At 39.9% G+C, this 8,213-nt stretch overlaps 1 protein-coding gene across 3 annotated transcripts in view; it reads left to right on the top strand.

Annotated features, from left to right (window-relative positions):
- PHF20 (PHD finger protein 20) overlaps positions 1-8,213 on the top strand; it is a 132,472-nt gene that overhangs the window by 30,984 nt on the left and 93,275 nt on the right. The window lies entirely within an intron of this gene.

Genomic DNA, 8,213 nt, shown 5'->3' with positions numbered 1-8,213 from the left:
GGTCTTATAAAGTATAAAATGACAATGGTTGTTGAGGACATTCTACAATTTCCTAGAATGTGAAGGTAGGGATTTCAGAACTCAAACCTTTCTGAGTTAAAAAAAATTTTTTTTTAAAGGAAAATTTGCTGATTAAAAAAATAACGTTTTTATTGATTTTAGAGAGAGAGGAAGGGTGAGGGAGAGCGAGATGAGGACATCAATGAGAGAGAAACATCATTTGGCTGCCTCCTACATGCCCCTGATTTGGGAATTGAACCTGCAACCTGTTGGTGCATGGGTCAGCACCCAACCACTGAGTCACACTGGCTGGACCCTTTCTGAGTTTTTATAAGAAAGGGTGTAGGCTCCCCCCCCCCCTTTTTTTTTTTTTTTAAATATTCTTATTGATTTCAGAGAGGAAGGGAAAGGGAGAGAGAGAGAGAGAGAAACATCAATGATGAGAGAGAATCATTGATCAGCTGCTTCCAGCGTGCCCCCCAGTGGGGATTGAGCTGGCAACCTGGGCGTGTACCCTGTCCAGGAATTGAACCATGACCTCCTGGTTAATAGATTGACGCTCAACCACTGAGACACTGATGCCAGGCTGTAATTTATATTTTTGCCTTTCCTTTATATTGAAAATCTTTGTTCCTAATCACACTAACATATTGACCTGTTTGACTTATTCTGTGTTGTACACAAAATAATTTCAAAGTTAAATACCAATATTGCTACTAACAAATCTGCATGAGGTTGAAGATTTTCTTGGCATTTAAAAAAATATAGATACACCTAAGGATAAATTATAATTAATTTGTAACAAATTTCTATATTTAATTTATAAGTTAAATAGTATTTCAAGGTAAATAATGTGAGTTCCTTTTTAAAACTCTTACAGTATAATTTTATTTCTACTTTTTTTTAACATTTATTCTTATTGATTTCAGACAGAAGGGAGAGGGAGAGAGAGAGATAGAAACATCAATGATGAGAGAATCATCCATCCGCTGCCTCCTGCACACCCCACACTGGGGATTGAGCTGCAACCTGGGCATGAGCCCCGTTCAGAAATCTAACCCATGACCTCCTGGTTCATAGGTCAACGCTTGACCACTAGCCATGCCCTCCAGGCTCTACTTTTTTTAAAACAGATTTCTGCATTCATTATGGGGCACAAAATCTACATATTTATTTTTAAAATATGTTTTTGTAGGTTTTAGAGAGAGGAGTGGAGAGGGAGAGAGAGACATTGATGGGCTGCCTCCTGGAACACCCCACTGGGGATGAAGGCCCAAACCCTGGTATGTGCCCTGATTGGAAGTCTGCGGACCTCTGAGTGCATGGGATGACGCTCAACCAACTGAGCCACACTGGCCAAGGCTATCCTTAACATCATTTTTTTTTTAAATATATTTTATTGATTTTCTACAGAGAGGAAGGGAGAGAGATAGTTAGAAACATCAATGAGAGAGAAACACCGATCAGCCGCCTCCTGCGCATCTCCCACTGGGGATGTGCCCGCAACCCAGGCACATGCCCCCGACCGGAATCGAACCTGGGACCTTTCAGTCCGCAGGGCAACGCTCTATCCACCGAGCCAAACCGGTTTTGGCTCTTAACATCATTTTTAATATACATATAATAATATTCCTCCTTTTTTGATGTACATACCTATGAGTTTTAACACATATATAGATTCTTGTAAACATCAACACTAACAGGAGACAGAACACTTCAAAGAATTATGTCATGCTATATCTTTTCCAGTTTATAAATTATTTTGATTTGATTGTTTTTTGTACTTGTTTATCTGTCTTCCCCACAGGAATGCAGGCTTAGTGAGTGCTAGTGTGTTAGATTGGATTCTCCCAAGAAGCTATGCAATTGATTTATTTGGAAATCACCTGTAGGAGGAAATGGGGAGTGAGGTGAAGAGGCTGGGAGAGCTATCAGATTGCCTTGCTTAGTTTGACCCCTGTGGAGGAGAGAGAAGGAAGGTGGGAAGTTTTAGACTGCAGTGCAATTCTCAGAAAATTTTGGCGAAGGAGATGAGGAGAGTCCATAAGCTGAAATGCAAAAATTGAACTGGAATGCATGATGTTCCTCTGGGCAGGATGATTTCTGGGTCCTTGTCTAGTGGAGTCGAGAATGAAACCATGGACAAAAGGTGATATAATGAAAGATGGAAATTTATTGAGAAGTAAGCACAGACTCCCACATAGGGACCGGGAGAGAGTCCCACTAAGTCCCTTTTTGCAGGGTTTATAAAGGCTGCAGTTCTTTTAGCCCTGACATCCCATCTATGATTGGTCACTATTTCCTCTCATTTGGTCACTATAGCAACTTCAGAGCTCAAACCTCACAGTGAGGTATGTGAGGTTCTCTTCTCCCTTGTTTTTCTATTCCCTTTGGGCATTCCTCTTCCCTCTCTGAATGAGGGGCTTCCTTCCCTTTATTCTGTAAATGTATAGATACTGCTATTTATGAATCACTGTTATACATCCAAGGAATCATATAGAAAGTATATACAATAATTTCTGTACTTAAAGAATTCCTAATTCTAATATAAAGGAAGAAATCTGTTCAAACAAATCAATACCAACAACAACAAAAGCTGCCTAATGAACATTCAAACAGAAAATATCTTTATGGAACAGGGAACCTCCTGGACTTGGGAGATTTCTTTTCGGGTCCATAATTCGTAGGTACTTATTTAATACCTACTAGTAGCCCTGTGCAAGAATCCGTGAGCCAGTAGTGCGCCAGTAGCTCGCTGCTGCCCTCCTGTAGCTCCCCCCACCCCTCTTCACGCCCACCCCCTCCTCATAGCTTGCTGCCCTGCCCCCTCGTGTAGCTCTCCACCATCTGCTTGTAGTCAGTAGCTCCTTCCCCACCCTCCTGCTGATCCATGATTCATTACAAGGTAGATCCGATTGTTATGCTTCACAGTGTAATGACCATTTGCATATTACATCTTTATTGTATAGGATTATATTCCAGGTTGTGTGCAGACTTCAAGCTCTTCCCGAATGATACCTTCTTGGGAATGGGGTCATCAGAGCCTTGGAGAGGCTGCATTCATCTAATGAAGGGAGATGAAAATAACTTCACACTCCGTAATCAAGAGGCTGCTCCAGATATTTATACATTGAGCAGGGGTGAAGTAGCATATAGGGGCTATCAAGGTCTCTCATTTTCAATGAAATGTTGAGCCCCAAGAACAGTTTACCTCAAACAATAACTTCCTCCTAATCTCAGCAGATACCCCCAGTCTGTGAAACTATAGAATTTAACGGGGGTAGAGATTGAATGTAATATGTTTTTTACAAGCCTCTTCAATTGATAGGATTTCTAGTTTCATTTTTTTTTAAAGTATATTTTATTGATTTTTCATAGAGAGGAAAGGGATAGAGAGTGAGAAACATCGATCAGCTGCCTCCTGCACACCCCCCACTGGATGGGCCCGCAACCCAGGTACATGCCCTCAGCCGGAATCAAACCTGGGACCCTTCAGTCCGCAGGCCGACGCTCCATCCACTGAGCCAAACCAGTCAGGGCTAGTTTCATTTCTTATTGTCTCCTCAAATGGGGTTCCACCAAGCAGGAGTTGTGTGCTCAAGGGCAGAAATTCCTCCATTGTTATGCAAAAACAATAATGTTGATTTGCTGACTGAACTCTGATTTACAGTGAAGTGGAGAAATATGATAAGTGTATTTTGATGGCAGCCACAGCTGGGCTATTTTGTTCACTGATACATCTCCAGTGCCTCAAAATTGCATATGGTGGGCTCTGGCTGGATAGCTCAGTTGGTTAGAGCACTGTTATATTCCAAGGTTGCAGGTTTCATCTTCAGTCAGGGCACATATAAGAAGCAGCCAATGAATGCATAATAAGGAACAACAAATCAGTCTTTCTCTCTCTCTCTTAAATAAATAAGTCAATAAAAAAATTTGCACATGGTGTATAATAGGTACTCAATAAAATATTTGTGAACTTCGTTCCATGATTTTAGGAAAACATTTTCCTACGTTTTTTTGATTGCTTACATCTTAAGCCTGAGTGAAAATGTTTCCTTTTTAAATATTGCAGAATTATAGAATAGTTATGTAAAGGACTGACTCTGTGTCAGGCTATTATTATGCAGCTTCTCCATCAAATCTTCTCAACAGGCTATTAGGTTGTTTATTATTTTAATTTTACAAATGAAGGAAGAAACCGAGGTTCACAGATAAATTTGTCCCAAATTTTATAGCTGGTGAGTGGTAGAGCTGGGATTTGCAGCCCTGATGAGCTGACTCCAAAGGCTGCCATGCCTTCCAAGGGATTCCTTTTTCTAGGTGCTCTTCCATATTTTCTTGATTTGCTAGTTACAAAATAAACAAAAAACCCCACAAGAAAACAAACAAACAAACAAAAAACCCACAAAGCATGAAAGGATTAAAGTATTTTTCAAAATCCATGTGACAATAGAAGTAAATGGAGATACAAATGTGACCCAGAGTGAGTGAGTACATGGGATTCATGTTTATATCTTTGATGTCTTTATTGCTTATACAGAATCCTAGCTTTTCTCTCCTCACCTTTGTATACTGTTGTAACAGGATATAGAACGCCTAATATTATACTTCTGTTAAACTAACCAGCATGATGCTGATTGCTTTAATTGCTTTACTTGAGCTTTCTCATTTAAACCCTGTCATAGCAATCATTATTGCTGTGACAAACCCCCATACCAAACCCATTTGGACCTGAAGCACAGAGGTAAAATGACTTGTTCAAGGTACAAATTAATTACTAATGAGTCTAAGACTCACTTAGTTCTCCTGGATGACAGTGTTCTGTGTATCTTTCAGAATTTATTTGTAAATCAATCAAGCCAACTTTTCTTACATTATAGGATTTCAAAGAAATCATGTAATTAGGATTTTAATTTTTTAAAGGTAGTTTGTAAAATATAAATTTGGATTTTCCATGGAGATCATTAATTTTCAAAGCAGTTTATCTCACCAAACAGACTGTGGATAGTGATAAGAATCCGTGCTCTAATTTTGGACCTACCACTTTGGGGGGAACTTTCTATATATCCTTTTCCTATTCTATCTATAGGCAGAGTAATCCTGCCTGCCCTCTTTATCTCCAGGGTTCTGTAGGTGAACTGTCTAACATATGAGAAGCTACAGTTTCCTATTAATGATGCTTGATGAATAGAATGGAAGCTGCTTGTTCTGGGGCCTTCTTTGCCTCCTTCCTGTCATCTGTCAGGAGCACACCATCTGCCCTGAACAGTAGGCCTGGCCTTCCCTGTTCTTGATCTGAACATATTGGTGAAAAAAAGCTCCTTCTGTCTGTTGCTTTCCTGACTCTTTGGCACATTTCCACTATTTTGTTTCCATTTAAGGTGATCATAATCACCTTCTATTTGTTTTGCAAAGGATTTTAAAATCTGAGTTTCATAATGTCCTTAGCTCTCTTTTCTATTTCTTTTTCATTAGGTTTATTTGCACCAATCAAGTCTGAGTTCCTGGTTCATACTTCTTCACTTCTTCTTCTTCTTCTTTTTTTTTTTAATGTAATGAGTCTAAATGATTATGGCTTATGGAATCCATTTTTTAAAAAATATATTTTATGATTTTTTACAGAGAGGAAGGGAGAGAGATAGAGAGTTAGAAACATCGATGAGAGAGAAACATCGATCAGCTGCCTCCTGCACATCTCCTACTGGGGATGTGCCCGCAACCCAGGTACATGCCCTTGACCGGAATCGAACCTGGGACCTTTCAGTCCGCAGGCTGATGCTCTATCCACTGAGCCAAACCGGTTTCGGCTTCTTCACTTCTTAAATCGTCTTTCCCCCACAGTAGTCTTTTATTTCTGAGCTCTCCACATACATGAGTATTTGCTGTGAGTCAGGCATATAGGCACTATGGAAATGAAGAAAAATCTAGAGGCCAGTGGGGCATTTGGCTTTGGCTTTTAGCATTGCCAGCCAAGGACTGTTAATCATATAGTCCCATGCTTATGTTTGTAGTAATAATAGCTCATAGTTAGTGATTTACTCTGTGCCAGGCATCTAAAGGCTTTACATGTTAAACCCCATTTAATTCTCACAACACTATGAGGTGGTACTTTTATTATTACCAATTTATATATTAGGAAACAGAGGCACAGAACAGTTAAGTAAGTTGCCCAACTAATAATTAGGGGGTTTGAGATTTGAATTCAGGTAATCTGTCTTTTTTTTTTTTAAATATATTTTATTGATTTTTTTACAGAGAGGAAGGGAGAGAGATAGAGAGAGTTAGAAACATCGATGAGAGAGAAACATCGACCAGCTGCCTCCTGCACATCTCCCATTGGGGATGTGGCCGCAACCCAGGTACATGCCCCCGACCGGAATCGAACCTGGGACCCTCCAGTCCGCAGGCCGGCGCTCTATCCACTGAGCCAAACCGGTTTCGGCAGGTAATCTGTCTTTTGAGCATGACAAGATATGGCTTTGATGCCCATGCTGTGTTCTATACCAAGGATGGATTATCAAGTCTCAGAAATTAATTATAACATGAGGTGATGTTTACCCATGTAAACATCCTGGGGGAAGAACAATTAATTTCACGAGGGAATTTCAGAAGGCTTCACAAAGGTGACTTGACGCCAAGTCATTCATTCAGTGCTAGATGCTAGAGATAGAGAAGTGGTTAGGATAGACATAGACCCTCTTCTTTAGGAGCTGACATTTCAGTGGAGATAGATAGACCATAAACAGAGTAATACGTGTAAGGTTAGATGATGAGGGAATAAGTACTGATAAGTAGATAGAGAGTGACACTGTATGAGGGGTGGCTTTTTCTTTTTTTTGGTGTTTTTTTTTAAATATAGAGGGTATTTAACCCACATGTGATTTCTGTGATATGTCTCACCCACCCTACCCCCAGGCCTTCCATCTGCCCTGGGCTTCTCTTTCCATTGCCCCGGGGAACAGCTTTGTGTCACTCACTCTCCTCTCCCAGGACTTCTCAGAACAAACATTTTAGTTTCTTGTCTCACAAAAGGAAAGAAACTTCCAAGCAGAGGCAGTCAAGGCACAGAATGTCCAAGCAAGATAAGGAGTAAAGGGTTAGAGGTAGAAGAGGAGTCCTCAAATGTCAGGAGAAGCCAAATTGGCTGTAATAGAGGGTTTGGACTTTATTTTAAATGTAATAGGAAGCCATGAAAGATTTTAAACAGGAAAGTGACATGATCTGATTTCAGTTACTAAAAATGGTTGTGGTTATTGTGTGTAGAATATGCTGTAGGCAGGTGTGGGCAGAAATAGGGAGTATAGTAAGGAATCTTTTGTAGTCCAAATTAAAGGTGGATTAAACTAAAAAGCAGTGGTAGAGATGATGAAAGTGATCAGAGTTTGGGTATTTTTTTGAAGATACAGTTAATAGATTTACTGATATTGTGAGAGATAGAGAAGAGTTAAGGATGACTCCAGGGGCTTTTGATCTAAGTACTAGAAGAATTACTATTTGCTAGTAATGGGAAAATTAGCAGTTTGGTTTTGCATATATTAAATAAAGGATTCTTTTTATTTTTTTAAGGTATATTTTTATTAATTTCAGAGAGGAAGGGTGAGGGAGAGAGAGGTAGAAACATCAATGATGAGAGAGAATCATCAATTGGCTGTCTCGAGCCAGCAACCCGGGCACATGCCCTGACTGGAAGTCGAATCGTGACTTCCTGGTTCATAAATTGATGCTCAATCATTGAGCCACGCCGGCTGGGCAGTATGGGATTCCTTTTAGATAACCAAGTGGAGATGTTGAGCAGATGGTTGAATGACTGAGTCAAGCATTCTTGAGCTCTGGGTTAGAGATAAAAATTTGGGAATTGGCAGTGAGTATGTGGGATTAAAAGAAAAAGATCTATGTTGAAGAGCAGGTTTAGATTCACAGTAAAACTGAGCAGAAAATAGAATTCCCATCCCTTGCCCTCACATATACATAGCCTTCCCCACTATCAACATCCTTCACCAAAGTGGTACCTTGTTATAATCAATGAACCTATATTGACACGTCATCATCATCCAAAGTCCATAGTTTACATTAGGGTTCACTTTTGGTGTATATTCTCTGCGTTTTGAAAAATGTGTAAAGACATGTATCCACTATATATAAACACACACACACAGACACACACACACACACACACACACACAGAATAGTTTCACTGCCCTAATTCCTCTGTG

This window comes from Myotis davidii, unplaced genomic scaffold (genome assembly GCF_000327345.1).
Source record: "Myotis davidii unplaced genomic scaffold, ASM32734v1 scaffold38, whole genome shotgun sequence".
NCBI classification, from domain to species: Eukaryota; Metazoa; Chordata; class Mammalia; order Chiroptera; family Vespertilionidae; genus Myotis; species Myotis davidii.
This window is presented reverse-complemented; position numbering and strand designations above follow the sequence as displayed.